This window comes from Bos mutus, chromosome 10, assembly GCF_027580195.1.
Source record: "Bos mutus isolate GX-2022 chromosome 10, NWIPB_WYAK_1.1, whole genome shotgun sequence".
Classification (NCBI taxonomy): domain Eukaryota; kingdom Metazoa; phylum Chordata; class Mammalia; order Artiodactyla; family Bovidae; genus Bos; species Bos mutus.
Genome location: NC_091626.1, coordinates 57,280,922 through 57,297,833, shown reverse-complemented (window position 1 = coordinate 57,297,833; position 16,912 = coordinate 57,280,922).

Here is a 16,912-nt window from a genome sequence, read left to right as displayed (position 1 = left end):
ATAATGGATTTTTTATATGTTTTGAGTAAATTGTAATTGACTTATTTTTATTGCTAATAACTTCCCTTCATGTGTTGGCTAATTCTCTCAAATATTATGTTTTGCTTCTGAATTTGTTGTTCCCTATCCATCTTATAAGGGTTTTTAAAGTAATTATAATTAGGGCACAACCAGCAGGGAAGCATAAAATATTGGAAGATTCTTCATAATAGTGTTAACTTAGGAGATGTCATCTTTGTCTTAACTTAGGTAATTGCTAGTGTACATAGAAGGGCAAAGGCAGCTTGGATTGTGTTGAAATACCAAACAACTGAGCTTTAACATGATACTACTCACTAGAAAGTGAAATCTGGAATAAAGGAAAATTTATCTAAAGAACTTATGGACAGAAGCTCTAGAACAATTCTATAATTAAACTGATTCATCCCAAACTCACTTCAGTGACAAAGGGAGTCCTTGTAGAAAATTCCATTGCAAGGACTTCCCTGGTAGTCCAGTGGTTAAGAATCTGCCCTGCCAGTGGAGACACAGAGAATAGATTTATGGACACTGGGGCCAGCGGGGAGGTGGAGAGTGACGAGTAGGGAGGAGAGGGTGGCACAAATGGAGAAAGTAGCATAGCAACATATACACTAACACATGTCAAATAGATAGCCAGTGGGAATTTGCTGTGTGACTCAGGGAACTCAAATTGGGGCTCTCTGATAACCTAGGGGGGTGGGATGTGGTGGGAGGTGGGAGGGATGCTCAAGAATGAGGGGACATATATATACCTATGGCTGACTCATGTTGAATGTATGGCAGAAACCAATACAATATTGTAATTATCCTTCAATTAAAAATAAAGAAATAAAATAAACAAACAGAATCTACCCTGCAGTAGAGGAGACACAGGTTCAATCCCTGGTCAGGGAACTAAGATCTCATGTGCTAGGAAGCACCTGAGCCCACACACTACAACTACTGAGCCTGGGTGCCACAACTAGAGAGTTCGTGCACCACAACAAAAAAATCCAGCATGACGCAGTGAAGATCCCACAAGCCACAGCTAAGACCTGATGCAGCCCGATAAATAAATGAATCAGTTAGGTTCAGTCTCTCAGTCATGTCTGACTCTGCGGCCTCATGGACTGCAGCACGCCAGGCCTCCCTGTCCACCAGTTCCCAGAGCTTGCTCAAACTCCTGTCCATCGAGTCGGTGATGCCATCCAACCATCTCATCCTCTGCCAGCCCTTTCTCCTCCTGCGTTCAATCTTTCCCAGCATCAGGGTCTTTTCCAATGAGTCAGTTCTTCACATCAGGTGGCCAAAGTATTGGAGTTTCAGCTTCAGCATCAGTCCTTCCAATAAATATTCAGGACTGATTTCCTTTAGGATGGACTGATCTCCTTGCAGTCCAAGGGACTCTCAAGAGTCTTCTCCAATCAGTCAGAATGGCTGGATCCAAAAGTCTACAAATAATAAATGCTGGAGAGGGTGTGGAGAAAAGGGAACCCTCTTACACTGTTGGTGGGAATGCAAACTAGTACAGCCACTATGGAGAACAGTGTGGAGATTCCTTAAAAAACTGGAAATAGAACTGCCTTATGATCCAGCAACCCCACTGCTGGGCATACACACTGAGGAAACCAGAAGGGAAAGAGACACGTGTACCCCAATGTTCATCACAGCACTGTTTATAATAGCCAAGACATGGAAGCAACCTAGATGTCCATCAGCAGATGAATGGATAAGAAAGCTGTGGTACATATACACAATGGAGTATTACTCAGCCATTAAAAAGAATACATTTGAATCAGTTCTAATGAGGTGGATGAAACTGGAGCCTATTATACAGAGTGAAGTAAGCCAGAAGGAAAAACATAAATACAGTATACTAACGCTATATGGAATTTAGAAAGATGGTAACAATAACCCGATGTAAAGAGACAGCAAAAGAGACACTGATGTATAGAACAGTCTTATGGACTCTGTGGGAGAGGGAGAGGGTGGGAAGATTTGGGAGAATGGCAATGAAACATGTAAAATATCATGTAGGAAACGAGTTGCCAGTCCAGGTTCGATGCATGATGCTGGATGCTTGGGGCTGGTGCACTGGGACGGCCCAGAGGGATGGTATGGGGAGGGAGGAGGGAGGAGGGTTCTCACATGTATACCTGTATGGATTCATTTTGATATTTGGCAAAACTAATACAATTATGTAAAGTTTAAAAATAAAATAAAATTGGAAGAATAAAAAAAAAAAAAAAAAAAAAAAAAAAAAAAAAAAATAATAAATGAATGGATCTCATACTTAAAAATATATGCATAATATATGGAATTCAGAATAAAAAAAAAAAAAAAGAGTCTTCTCCAATACCACAGTTCAGAAGCATCAATTCTTCGGCACTCAGCTTTCTTTATGATCCAACTCTCACATCCCTACATAACTACTGGAAAAACCATAGCTTTGACTAGACAGACCTTTGTTGGCAAAGTACTGTCTCTGCTTTTTAATATGCTGTATAGGTTGCCCAGAGCTTTTCTTCCAACGAGCAAACATCTTTAAATTTCATGGCTGCAGTCACAATCTGCAGTGATTTTAGAGCCCAAGAAAATCAAGTCTCTCACTGTTTCCATTGTTTCCCCATCTATTTGCCATGAAGTGATGGGACCGGATGCCATGATCTTCGTTTTTTGAATGTCCAGTTTTAAGCCAGCTTTTTCACTCTTCTCTTTCACCTTCATCAAGAGGCTCTTTAGTTCCTCTTTGCTTTCTGCCATAAGGGTGGTGTCATCTGCATATCTGAGGTTATTGGTATTTCTCCTGGCAATCTTGATTCCAGCTTGTGCTTCATCCAGCCTGGCATTTCACATGATGTACTCTGCATAGAAGTTAAATAAGCAGGGTGACAATATACAGCACCTTGATGTACTCCTTTCCCATGGGAGGGGGGTTCAGGATGGGAGGACACATGCATATCTATGGCCAATTCATGTTGATGTATGCCAAAAGCCATCACAATATTGTAAGTAATTATCCTCCAATTAAACGAACTTTAAAAAAAATAAAATTTAACAAAGAAAAGTCCATTGCACATTGATTTTGAAAAGGTTTTCCTTAAAGTAATTTTCAGAAAATAGACATATATATATATATGTATATTATACACTGTATAATCTTTAAGCTTTCCTGAAGTTTCATGTCACAATGGTTCAGTTTAGTATAGCTGAGCAAACATGTTTGTTTACTGTGTATTAACCAGTCAGGACAGCACAGTTTAGAAAATGGAACCCCACATAAGCTGACACCCTTGTTTCAGCTTCTGTGTCAAGTAGTACATTACTAGACAGTGATCCTCACAGGTAGGAGAATTAAGAGACAGTTTTCAGTTCTGTTCAACAACAAAAAAGAAATGACAATACCTACTACATAACAATGCACACCACACACATGATATATTATACAGTACCATGCTAAGCCACATTGAAGTGAGGCAAAGAAAAATCAAGACTACCAAAAAATAAAAAATAAAAATCAAGACTACCAATCCTGTAGTTGTTGAAATTTTTGATATTTTGTTCATCACTGATTTTTGGTGTTAATTGTCAATTTTCAAAATATTACATTAAAATTATATTTATCTTCATTACTGAGTGTTTGGGGCACCCCCTTAAATTTCACACTTAAGTGCTTTACCTCACATGGGCCCTATCTAGCTCTGATGCTATAATAGCCAGTGTTTATGTATCAGGCTCTAGGCTAAATGCTTTACCTATAGTATTTTATTTATTCCTTGCAACAATCCATGAATAAAACTGAGACTTAAAGACATTACTAAGTCTTGTCCAAGTCCCAAAGCTGTTTAGCACTAGAAGAACAAATACACAGATAAAGAATATGGAGGCTCTGTTTGCATGTAAGTTTCAAATAATTTATCTGTAGCTCATGGGCAGATAGGAGTCGTGGCTGAAAAGGTAGTTACTGTGTCTGATGTAGAGTATAACTAGAAAGACTCCTGCTGGGATTTGCAATGTTAGGCAGATTTCTAACAGTGGGAATTTCATCATGATAAGATATTTGACAGGGCTTGTAGATCAATAAATTAATTGGCAATAATCTTGATTCATGGGTGGGATTTTCAGAGGTTGGTATTTGATGTTTCTGTATTTGAAATATAATGACAATTTTTCATGTTATTGGCCCTAGTCAGATTTCATGTAAAAATAGTAATAGAGAAAACGAAATAGATACAGTATAAATTTTAAGTACTATTTGTGTGGAATTTGAAGTACTATATGGTGGAATTTGAACCTGGGCACTTCTGATGCCATGGCCTGTTTTTTAACCAGATGATGCTGGATGGCCTTCCGATGACCACATCAGTCTGGGAGGGAACAATGCATCACAAACTTCAGTACATAGAGCGTGTGGAAACATGAATTGTGAATAAATGCTGTTTTTGTTCCCCTTTTCTTCCCCCAAGGATTGCACCTATCAGAGAATATGAAGAGTAACATATAAAAAATTTTATTTGGGGGAGAGCAAATTAATTTTAACACTTGATTTTTTAACACTCTGATTTCTTACCCCTTCACCCAGGTCTACACTGGAAAAGAATGAAGATTTAGTGTCATTTTCCAAATGAACCTGATAAAAGCATCTTTAGTTTGATATACAAAGAACCAAAAGCATTTTGGGATTTGAGCACCTTCTTAAATAATGAAACTGAACCAAGAGCTTTATGAGTGCATGCTTGCTAGCAAAACGTACACAGAGTGATTTTTTAAGTCCTAATTGATAGACAGTACACATTCTGTACTTTAATATTATCTGATTGCTCTTAAAAGAGAAATATCAAGTATAATCCTCTTTGTTTCCTCTCTAGCATTTAGATACTTTGTTTTCATGTACATATAGTAGATTTCCCAAGGTAATATAAATGAGTTTTAGGATTTTCTAGCAGAAGCTGTGGTTCCCCCACCCCACATAGTCATGTAGCAGGTTTTCATCACTACAGACTCAGGAAGCAACTTTTTCTTCCCCTTAGAATCATAAATTGTAAACTTGACACTTTTTTTTTTTTTAGGAGGATTAATGCTGTGAACTTCCTGAACACTATTGGTATGTGTTTAGACTAGTTATTTAACCTCTTTTTGACTCAGTTGCATCATCTGTAAAATGGGGGTAATGCAGTGCTTACTTCATTGGGTTCTAATTGAGAACAAAAGCACTAATTCATGTAAAAAAAATTAGAACATTTAAGTTACTATTTTAATGTTGTTTTTTATAAATATCCGGAGAAGGCAACATTTAAGTACTACTGGAAAATTTTGCAATGGGATCACTGAGTTTATTAACTAACTTACTTTTCATGCATTGGAGAAGGAAATATGTGTTTTGCCTATTAGGGACGGGGAGCCTGGTTTTTCCAAGGTCAGACAGTGACAATCAGAAGACTGGATATCATATATGTTTTATTATTACTATTTTTTCCAAGGCCCCAATCAGAAGAGTGGAAGTCTAATTAATATTGGCTCAACTATTTTATCTTACATATGCAGACAGAAGTTGGTAATTAATCTGGTTGACTCACACCCCACACTGTTTTCTGATGTTGCTTGTCTTGGAACAATTCTAAGTTTTCCTTCTGGTGTCAGCCACATCCCAAACCATCTCTTTCCCTTGCATGAAACTATCAAGTCCTAGTCAGTGGATGTACAGTTCCAACATCCTAGATCATTTTTGGCTGCACCTAATACAAATGCCAAGGTCTCCTCTAAGAACAATGAGTGAGATTGTCACAGTACAGCTTCTGCCTTGTTTATCTGAGTCCTTCCTGTCCCACCTATATGATTCAACCAAATTAAGCACACACCCAGGCCCTTGAAAACGGAAAGAGGCCTATGTATCTGAAAAAGTGTCAATGACATCACTATTTTTCCTCCCTCTGCAAAATCATTCTGCAGATGGACATCTATGACTGCATGCCATGAATTGAAAGACGCAAATTTCTTGGAATTCATTATAAGTTTAAAACACAAGCATACATAGTATCTAATCTTTTTTTTTTTTTTAGTTCTCCCAGTTTATTGCTACCAACCCATCTCCCTCCACCCCCATGCACATGTGTTCAGTCATGTAACCCCATGGACTGCAGCCCACCAGGCTCCTCTGTCCATGGACTTTTCCAGGCAAGAATACTGGAGTGGGTTGCCATTTCCTTCTCAACATATTATCTAATCTTAATATAATAAGTTTGACATTTCTTTTTGCAAAGAAGAGCTTACTCTCTTTCAAGCAATAATAATGAATCTGATGAAAATTTTTCTTTATCAACTGTCCTTTTATTAAATTGAAGACTCTTATAAGTCCCCTTGAAAAAAACTTCAACACAGGCATTTTATGACCAGTATTGGATGACAGGCCAACCAATCAGATATCCCAAAGCAAGCCCTTTAAAGTTGCAGAAATTAAACAAGAAAATGTCTTATAACTGAAAGACATGATCATCTAGATTGAAAAGAGTCACCAAGTCCCTTCAAGGGCTTCCCTTGTGGCTCAGCTAGTAAGGAATCCGCCTTACTAGTTGATCTAGGTTCAATCTGTGGGTTAGGAAAATCCCCTGGAGAAGGAAAGGAGACTCCAGTATTCTGGGATGACAGGACTGTATATAGTCCATGGGATGGATTGGCATAACTGAGCAACTTTCACTTTCACCAAGTCCCTGGGACAGTGAATGAAAAAAGACTCATATCAAGGCAATTCATTTTGAAATATCAGGCCACCAAAGATAAAGAGAAGATCCTAAAATCTTCCAGGCTGTAAGAACCACATACAAAGAATCAGACGTCAGAAGCACATCTTGGTAGTAATATTATCAAGCCCAAGCTCATTCTGCTCACCACACGACAGGCCAATAAACTGAGAGACTCTGTTATTGGAACAAGGAATAACGACTGTAATTAGAAAGCTAGCAGATGGAGAAGATGGCAGACAGCAGCTCAAAAAACCAGTTTCCCTCAGTCTGAATTCAGGCAAATTTTACATACAAGAGGGAAGGGGCGGGGCCCACTATGGCACCAACCAATGACTGAGCAGGACCGCTAATGGCACCAACCAGTTGCTGAGTGCCTCTGCAGGACAAGCAAAAGGTGCAACTCCAGAAAGCGGCTGGTCTGAAGGACCCTGCTGCTGCAGAACGTCCTCATCCACCCTCCGTGTAGAGAGGAATGCAAGCGGCAGAGACCACAGTGGCCATGCAGAGGCAGTGGACATGCTTGTTAACCAGGATCACTGTCTGAGGCTGCGGGCGCCGTGGGATCAGCTCACCAGTGGCCCCAGCAGTCCAGTTGTGCCAGCGAGGAGGCCTGGAAGCTGGTGCCCTGGAGCAGAGCTCCCACCTGCCCGCTTGCCTAGTGGGTGGATGGTGGGAGCAGGTTGGCCTAGTGGGCTAGGTGGAGCCTAGGGTCAGCAGTTCCTGCCTCAACAGAGCACTGAGACTGGCACCAGGGAGGGAGCAGGGAAGGGCCATCACATCTGGGTTCAGGCTGAAGAAGCCACCACTTTAGTAACACTGGAAGCAAGATCAGTACCTGTGAAATTCTGAGAGATGCATATTTCCACTCTAAAATTCTACATCCAGATAAACTATCCATTGAGTCTGAGGGCAAAACAAAGACATTGTCATATATGCTTCTTCCCACAAATGTACCCCATCTGCACACTTCCTAAGGAATTTACTTAGAAATGTAAACCATGTGAGAAGTAAACCAAAAAGTCACACTAAGTATAAAATAGATAAACAACAAGAATTTACTATACAGCACATAGAACTGTATTCAATATTTTATAATAACTTATATGGGAAAGGAATCTAAAATATATATATACATATATACACACACATATATGTATCTGTAACTGAATCCCTTCATTGTACACCTAAAAATTAAATAAATCAAAATAATTTTAAAAGAAAGTGAACCAAAAATAAATAGACATGGGTCCAAGAAGTGGAAAATCCACTCCAAAAGAAAATTTTTGGATTATGACAAAAGTCATCCCAGGACTGATATCCAGCAGGTCTTATGGAGAGCAATTAGTGCAGACAGAAGCAAGAAGTGGAACACCACAGGGAAGATATTCCCAAGAAAATGAAAGAGAGCTAGAGAGAATGTGTGAGAGAAAGACAAAACAGCTTACCTAGTATGTTTGTACCACAGTGAAAGGAGTTCTATCAAAAAGTTTATAGATGAATTAGTGAGAAGTGCAAAAGAACTATCCATGGGATTTTCCAGGCAAGAGTATGGGTGTGGGTGCCATTGCCTTCTCCAGGGGATCTTCCTGAAGGGATCAATTATTAATATGAAGAATAAAAGAACTAAAGCAATGAAAAAAGAAGGCAATAGTTGTTGTAAACCATACATAGCTCAGCTGTGAACAACAGACATAATGTAAATGTTGATTACCAGTTTAATCAAAAGCTGGTACATTGCCAAATTGGGAAGATTGGAGGAAAAGCATATGTGGCAGAAAGTCCATAGGCAACTGTGAAAGACCAAGAAACATAAGCAACTTTTAAAAATTCTTTTTATTGGAGTATAGTTGATTTACAATGTTGTGGTAGTTTCAGGTGTCCAGCAAAGTGAATCAGATGCATCTACATATATCCCCTCTGCTTTAGATTCTTCTCCTGTGTATATCATTATAGAGTATTGAGTAGAGTTCCCTGTGGTGTACAGTAGGTCCTTATTATATATTTATATACAGTAGTGTGTATACACCAATCCCAATCTCCCAGTTTATCCCTCTCTGACACAAGTCTTTCCCTCCTGGTAACATTGGAAAAGATTGTTTTCCTAGAAAATCCCATCTGTGACTCTGTTCTGGGATTCACACGACTAAATAAGTTCATTTGTACCATTTTCTGTTAAAATCCCAGTATTTGTATTTTTAAAGAACCCATTTAATATCATCCAGCCTGACAATCTCTAGGTCCATTTATGTTGCTGAAGCATCTTTGACTTTATAAACTAAGTACATATATTTGTTTGATGCAAAAAGTTAAAGGAAAAAATCCAGAGTTATGAGGAGAAAATTATAGAGTATTTTAAAAATACATGTACCTATTATTTTGAAAATCCTCAGGTTATTTATTTGTCTTATTACCGCCTTTCTTCCTAGGACATAATTTCTGTATTTCTATTTCAGACACTTTCAAAATGTGTGGTTAGCAAACCACAATTCTCCCCTTTGAGAATGGCATTATGAAACCTTTTTCAGAGGACATAAGACACTAATTTAAAAGCCAATTTTGTTCAAAAGAACATAAACCCATTGACTGCATAGTAAATTGTTCCAAATTTGTTTTAATAACTTTCTGACAAATCAGTATATGGCTTTTCCTATCAGTTTTAGCCCATTAAAAATAGGATAGTCAAGATAAGGCCTATTTTATTAACACAAAAACATTTTCCAGATACATAAGAGTATTCATTTAAAGGTGTGTGTGTGTGAATATAATAATGTTTTACATCAAGGAAAAATAAGAAAATTATTTTAGTTAGCTTTTTATAAGCTATACAAATAACAAAAAGGCAGGGGACTTTTTTAGATTACTCAGATAATGAAAATAATTGCATTCTGAATGTATATTACATGCATTATCATGTAATAGAAGGGCCAGAATTCAATGTGAAAGACTTAGGTTCAAATTTTGGCTTCATCTCTTACTCACTCACTGGATGATTTTGTACACATCATTTAATTTTTTTGATTCTTAATTGCTTCATCTGTTGAGAACCTAGACTGTAATAGGCACTATTTTAAGCATGGGGGTACAGTAGTCATGCGTAGTTTATGACCTCATGAAATTCATATTTTAAAAGGGGAAGACACTAAGCAAGCAAAGCAATTTTAGAGTAATGAGGCTCCTGGAGAAAACTAAAAGAGCCATAGGGGAACTTCCCTGGAAGTCCAGTGTCTAAAACTCTGCACTCCCAAAGTAGGTCAGGGAACTAGATCCCACATACCTCAACTGAAAAAAAAAAAGGATTCCACATGCCACAATTAAAAATCCCACATACTGCAACTAAGACCTTGCGCACCCAAATATATAGATATATATTTTTAAAGACCCATAAGATGGTGACCAATGTGGAGCAATGTCGGTCAACTTTAAAAGGAGAGCTAGCATGGACTTCCGGAGGAGGCAATGGCACCCCACTCCAGTACTCTTGCCTGGAAAATCCCATGGATGGAGGAGCCTGGTGAGCTGCAGTCCATGGGGTCGCTGGAGTTGGACATGACTGAGTGATTTCACTTTTCACTTTCATGCATTGGAGAAGGAAATGGCAACCCACTCCAGTGTTCTTGCCTGGAGAATCCCAGGGACGGGGGAGCCTGGTGGGCTGCCGTCTATGGGGTCGCACAGAGTCGGACATGACTGAAGCGACTTAGCAGCAGCAGCATGGACTTCTCTGACAAACTGGCATTTGACACCTGGATGATCCAAAGTCGGCTATGTGAAGATCTAGGGGAAGAGAATTCCAGGCAGAAGGAATAGCCAGTCAAGAAGGGGCTTGGCGTGCTTGGGGCTAAGAGAAAGCTGCTGCTGCTACTGCTGCTAAGTCGCTTCAGTCGTGTCCGATTCTGTGTGACCCCATAGAGGGCAGCCCACCAGCTCCATGTCCCTGGGATTCTCCAGGCAAGAAAAGAGAAAGCTGGTGCGGCTTAAATGCAGAATGGGGGCAGGGACAGGGAGGGCTGTTTACTGAATGAATTCAGAGGGCATTGTGTGCAGGAGCTTGAAAGCCACAGGAAAGAGTTTGAGTTTTATCTGAGAAGAGAAACAAAGGACTGTTTTAAGTAGGGGAATAACCTGATCTGATTTGCTGTGATGGCTGTTCTGAAAATGAATTACAGGAGGGCATAAGAGAAAGCAGAGACTAGTTTTAAGCTGTTGTGTGTATTGTAATGAGGTATGGATGGGTGGATTACAATGGTTGCAGGGGAGATGGATTGTACTGATTTGGAATATAATGTAAAGACAGATTTAAACTTATCAAGAATTTGTTAGGGATGAAGGAAAGAAAAATTCAGTTCAGTCATTCAGTCATGTCCGACTCTTTGCGACCCCATGGACTGCAGCACGCCAGGCCTCCCTGTCCATCACCAACTCCCAGGGCTTGCTCAAATTCATGTCCATCAAGTCAGTGATGCCATCCAACCATCTCATCCTCTGTCGGCCCCTTCTCCTCCTGAATTCAATCTTTCCCAGCATCAGGGTCTTTTCCAATGAGTCAGTTCTTCACATCAGGTGGCCAAAGTATTGGAGTTTCAGCTTCAGCATCAGTCCTCCCAATGAATATTTAGGACTGATTTCCTTTAGGATGGGTCTGGTTCGATCTCCTCGCAGTCCAAGGGACTCTCAAGAGTCTTCTCCAACATCACAGTTCAAAAGCATCAATTCTTCAGTGCTCAGCTTTCTTTATGGTCCAACTCTCACATCCATACATGACATCCATACATGGAAAAACCATAGGTTTTACTAGACAGACCTTTGTTGGCAAAGTAATGTCTCTGCTTTTTAATAGGTTGGTCATAGCTTTTCTTCCAAAGAGCAAGCATCTTTTAATTCTGAAGGAAAAAAAAATTAAGGTTTTTTTTTTTTTTTTCCAAATCTGAGCAGATGGGTAAATTTTGATGCCATTTATAAGATGGATATGTATCTCTGGGAGGATCGAGTTTAGGGGTAGAAATCAAGAGTTCAGTTTTAATCATGTTAAGTATGATGTGCTTATTAGACCTCCAAGAAAGAACTATGCTGGAACTATGAGTTTGAACTCTTGGGGAGAGTTTGAGCAGAAGATATAACTGGATTAGCATTAGCATATGGGAGGTACTTCCAGTCAAGGGACCAGATAAGATCATATAGGGAATACTGACAGGCAGATGAGGAATAGTCTGTGTCCTGGAACCAAGCCCTGAGACAGAGAAAAACAAACTATATGCTGGAATCCACAACCAAGAATCAGAAAGGAGACTGAGAAGGAGGAGCCTGTGTAGATGAAAGAGAGTCAAGGAAGTATGGTGATGCAGAAGGCAAAGAGGAGTTTCAAGGAGGGTGTTGACCCTGCAATCAGCAGGGGCAAAGGCTGCCAAAAAGTTTCAGAAGGCGCCAAAAGAGAATGATGGATTTAGCAACATGGAGGTCAAAGGAGACCTTGATGAGGGCTGTTTCAATGGAGTCGTGGGGATGGAATCTATTTGAGCAGGTTGACGAAAAGATGGGAGATGATTGAAGGAGTGACCACAGACAATCTTTCAAGGAGGCCTGCAGTGAAGAGGAGCAGAAAAACAGGAAAGTAATCAGAATGACTTTTTATTTTGTTTTTTAAAACAGAAGACATTAGAACAAGTTTCCTTTCTGATAGTGGTGAAAAAAAAGATCAAAAAGAAATGATTTTAAAATCCTGACAGGACTTGAATAATTAAATCAATCCCTGGTTGGGGAATTAAGATCCATTAAATTAACCAAAAAAAAAAGTTAAAAAAAAAAAGATTCCTGACAGTTGAATAATTAAATAGAAGTCCATTAAATTATATGAAAAACTTGCAGCAAACTCCCTAACTTTGAATAGTTCTATGAAGATGTCTGGGGCTTCCCTGATGTCTCACTGGGTAAAGAATCCACCTGCAATGCAGGAAACACAGGAAACTCAGGTTTGATCTCTGGATTGGGAAGATCTCCTGGAGGAGGATATGGAAAACCACTCCAGTATTCTTGCCTGAAAATTCCCATGGACAGAAGAGCCTGGAGGGCTATAGTCCAAAAGGGTGGCAAAGAGTCAGACATGACTGAGTAATCACATGCACGCATGATTTCTGGTGTTTTGTTAGCTTTTTCTCATTCCTTGTTTTTAAGCATTTAAACTTGAGTTTACACGTATCTAGTTTTTTTTGCTTTCTGAGAGTTTAACTTTCTTTATAATCCATACTTGTCACAGATAATAAGTCTGTGTCCACATGAGGTATTATTTTGTTGTGATTAAGAGATCTAGTCCTGGAGTCAGATTGGCTTGGATTAAGCCTCAGCTCTGCCACTTGGTAGAAAGAGGAGCCTGCCCGGCTACAGTGCCTTGGGTCACAAAGAGTCGGACACAACTGAGCAACTACGCACCACACAGCACTGCCACTTGGTAGCTGAGTGGCCTTGACATGCGTTAACTAAACTCTGAGCTTCAGGGGTATTTTCTATCGTTCATGAAAATACCTAGTTCATTAGGCTATTCTGAGCTTAAATAAGAAGCTATATGAAAAGTGTCTGGCATGTAGTAGGCATTCCATAAATAACAGCTAATATTATCATTACCATCAAAGCAAATAAAAAACAAAATGAAAAAATATTCATGCAGTTAAAATATTTACAATTTTCAGTTAATAATTTGCCTAATGAATTCAATAAATGACAGAAATTTCTTCTGAATTACCCAAGTAATCTTTACTTTCATACAGCTTTCAAAAGGTAAGTGTTAATTGTTTTGGGGACTAGACAGAGGTGGTTGCACCAGGCATGAGTGTATACTGTACACTTTAATACATGAATCACACACTTGCAAATGCTTGATTTTATTTTCATGAATTTTATCTCAATTTTTTAAAAAGTGTGCAATGAATACCTGCTATGTGCAAAGCACATACTCTGTGCCTCTATCTTATTTTGTTTATGAAAATATAGCCACAATGTGGGCTTCCCTGGTGGTGCCTCAGATGTAAAGAATCTGCCTGCAATGAGGAGACCCAGGTTTGATCCCTGGGTTGGGAGGATCCCCTGGAGAAGCTACAAAGAACTTTCTTTTCCTTTCTTGGTCAAGAACATCAAATTAAAGCAGAGATGGATGATACATAGATGGATGGATGGATGGGATAAGTAGAAGATAGATAGACAAGAGACAGACAAATGATCAGGGTTTCATGGTTTAGGGAGTCTATCCCCAAGGAAAGAGCTTAAAGACATCAATATTTTTTCCCAGGCAGGACCAAAGGCTCCAGATGTTAGCTAGAAATAAACACGAGGGGTAGTCAAGCATCAAAGTCCAAGAAGGGCACATTTGCAAACAAGGATTTAGATTGATGTTTTGGATAAGAGCTAAAATTCAGGAGGGGATCCTGCAAGGAAAGGAGACTTGGGAGAAGTCTCAAGCAGCACCAGGGAGAGCTCCCAGCCAGTAGGCATTTCTGCCTAAAGAACAAGCTACCCATTTTCCTTTGGAAACTCAGGTCATCCTCAGCTTGTTCTGCTTTCAGTACAGGGCTATCCTTAAATGGGAAGGAAATCCACAGAAGAGGGAATATATGTATAAGTATGACTGATTTACTTTGCTGTATAGCAGAAAGTGACACAGCAGTGTAAAACACCTATACTCCCATTTTTTTTTAAATGGCAATTAAAAAAAAAGAAAAAACTGGGCCATCTAAAACTTAAGGACCTTTCTGACCTCCAATCATAGGGACCACATCTTCTTGCACACAAGAAACTTCAGTCAAGCTTTCAAGGACCTGCCTCTCCACAGAGACCTAACTCTATTTAGACATTGCTACCCAAAGTGTGGTCTGTGCACCAGGAGCACCAGCACCATTTCTGTGTTATAATGGAAATCCACAAGCCTGTGAAACTGAATCTGCATCTTAACAATATTTCCCAGTTGACTCACATGTATCTCAAACACTGAGAAGCATTTGTCTGGCAACATGACTCCATCAGAATCAGATTCTTGAAGACCTTTGTTTTTTTCCCTGGATAAGAAACAGTGGTTCAAGAGGCAGGAACCCTGGTCATTGGAACCACTGGAAAAAATCTAGAATTTTGTGTTCAAAAAGAATCCTACTGATGTCTTGACATTTGGAATTTATAAGAAATATCTATTTGATTATATAACAACTCATATAAACAACCAGGAAGACATGTGATTAAAAGGAAGAAACAAATGGGAAAATTCTCTCTAGGCTGATATTCAGCAGGCAAATATGCGACAGATATTCAGTACGAAACATGTTTATTTTTCCATTAAACTCAGCTGTACTAATTTAAGAGACTCTCCAAAAATATCAGTTGCTATTTAGCCTCCCTTGGTTAAGAGTTGTTTAATTTTTCTATAGACAATGGAGTTGATTCTCATCACCACAGAAGGGAGAACAGAGTGTCATAAAGTCACAGAAGGATGTCCCCACTTACACACGGTCACAGTGCTATGACTAGGGGACACTGTGACTAAAGGCATGTTCTGGTCATATAAACTTAGAGGGATATGAAGGGAATTGCCAGAATCAGAATCAGAAGTTGTATAAAGTGATGCGTTTGCTGCTTGTGTTTGCTTTTTGCATTTCAGTTTCCCAGCAGGAGCATTTTTGTCCTGTTTCTTAGATGCCAGTCCCCAAGGAGTGATTCTCCATTTTTATCTTGCAATGGATTTTCTAGGTCATCATTTCAGGGAAATTCTCTGTGAATCAATCAAATATGCACCAGGCACTTGCTCTGAGTCCAGTTCCAGGCTGAGGAGTGTGAAGGGGTGAGGGGAAGGGAATTGGGCAGTGAGACCCAAAGTGTATTTAAGTTCCACGATTCCTAGCCTTGACAGGTTTCTTGTCTTGCTGGCCTGAATTAAAATTAAAAAGATACACACACACACACACACACACAATGACACAAACAACAACAACAAAAAAAACAGAAACCATTGGGAAGAAATGAAAGAGAGTAAAACAGTGCCTCTATCACCAGTCCCATCCACAACTGGGTGTTGTTTTCACTTTGGCTCCATCCCTTCATTCTTTCTGGAGTTATTTCTCCACTGATCTCCAGTAGCATATTGGGCACCTAACGTGGGGAGTTCTTTTTCAGTATGCTATCATTTTGCCTTTTCATACTGTTCATGGGGTTCTCAAGGCAAGAATACTGACGTGGTTTACCATTCCCTTCTCCAGTGGACCACATTCTGTCAGACCTCTCCACCATGACCTGCCCAACATGGCATGGCTTAGTTTCATTGAATTAGACAAAGCTGTGATAGAAGCAAGGTCCGATGCTATAAAGAGCAATATTGCATAGGAACCTGGAATGTTAGGTCCATGAATCAAGGCAAATTGGAAGTGGTCAAACAGGAGATGGCAAGAGTGAACGTCGACATTCTAGGAATCAGAGAACTCAAATGGACTGGAATGGGTGAATTTAACTCAGATGACCATTATATCTACTACTGTGGGCAGGAATCCCTTAGAAGAAATGGAGTAGCCATCATGGCAAACAAAAGAGTCCAAAATGCAGTACTTGGATGCAATCTCAAAAACGACAGAATGATCTCTGTTCGTTTCCAAGGCAAACCATTCAATATCACAGTAATCCAAGTCTATGCCCCAACCAGTAACGCTGAAGACTGAAGTTGAATGGTTCTATGAAGACCTATAAGACCTTTTAGAACTAACACCCAAAAAAGATGTCCTTTTCATTATAGGGGACTGGAATGCAAAAGTAGGAAGTCAAGAAACACCTGGAGTAACAGGCAAATTTGGCCTTGGAATATGGAATGAAGCAGGGCAAAGGCTAATAAGAGTTTTGGCAAGAGAATGCACTGGTCATAGCAAACACCCTCTTCCAACAACACAAGAGAAGACTCTACACATGGACATCACCAGATGGTCAACACCAAAATCAGATTGATTATATTCTTTGCAGCCAAAAATGGAGAATCTCTATACAGTCAGCAAAAACAAGACCAGGGGCTGACTCTGGCTCAGATCATGAATTCCTTATTTCCAAATTCAGACTTAAATTGAAGAAAGTAGGGAAAACCACTAGACCATTCAGGTATGACCTAAATCAAATCCCTTATGATTATACAGTGGAAGTGAGAAATAGATTTAAGGGACTAA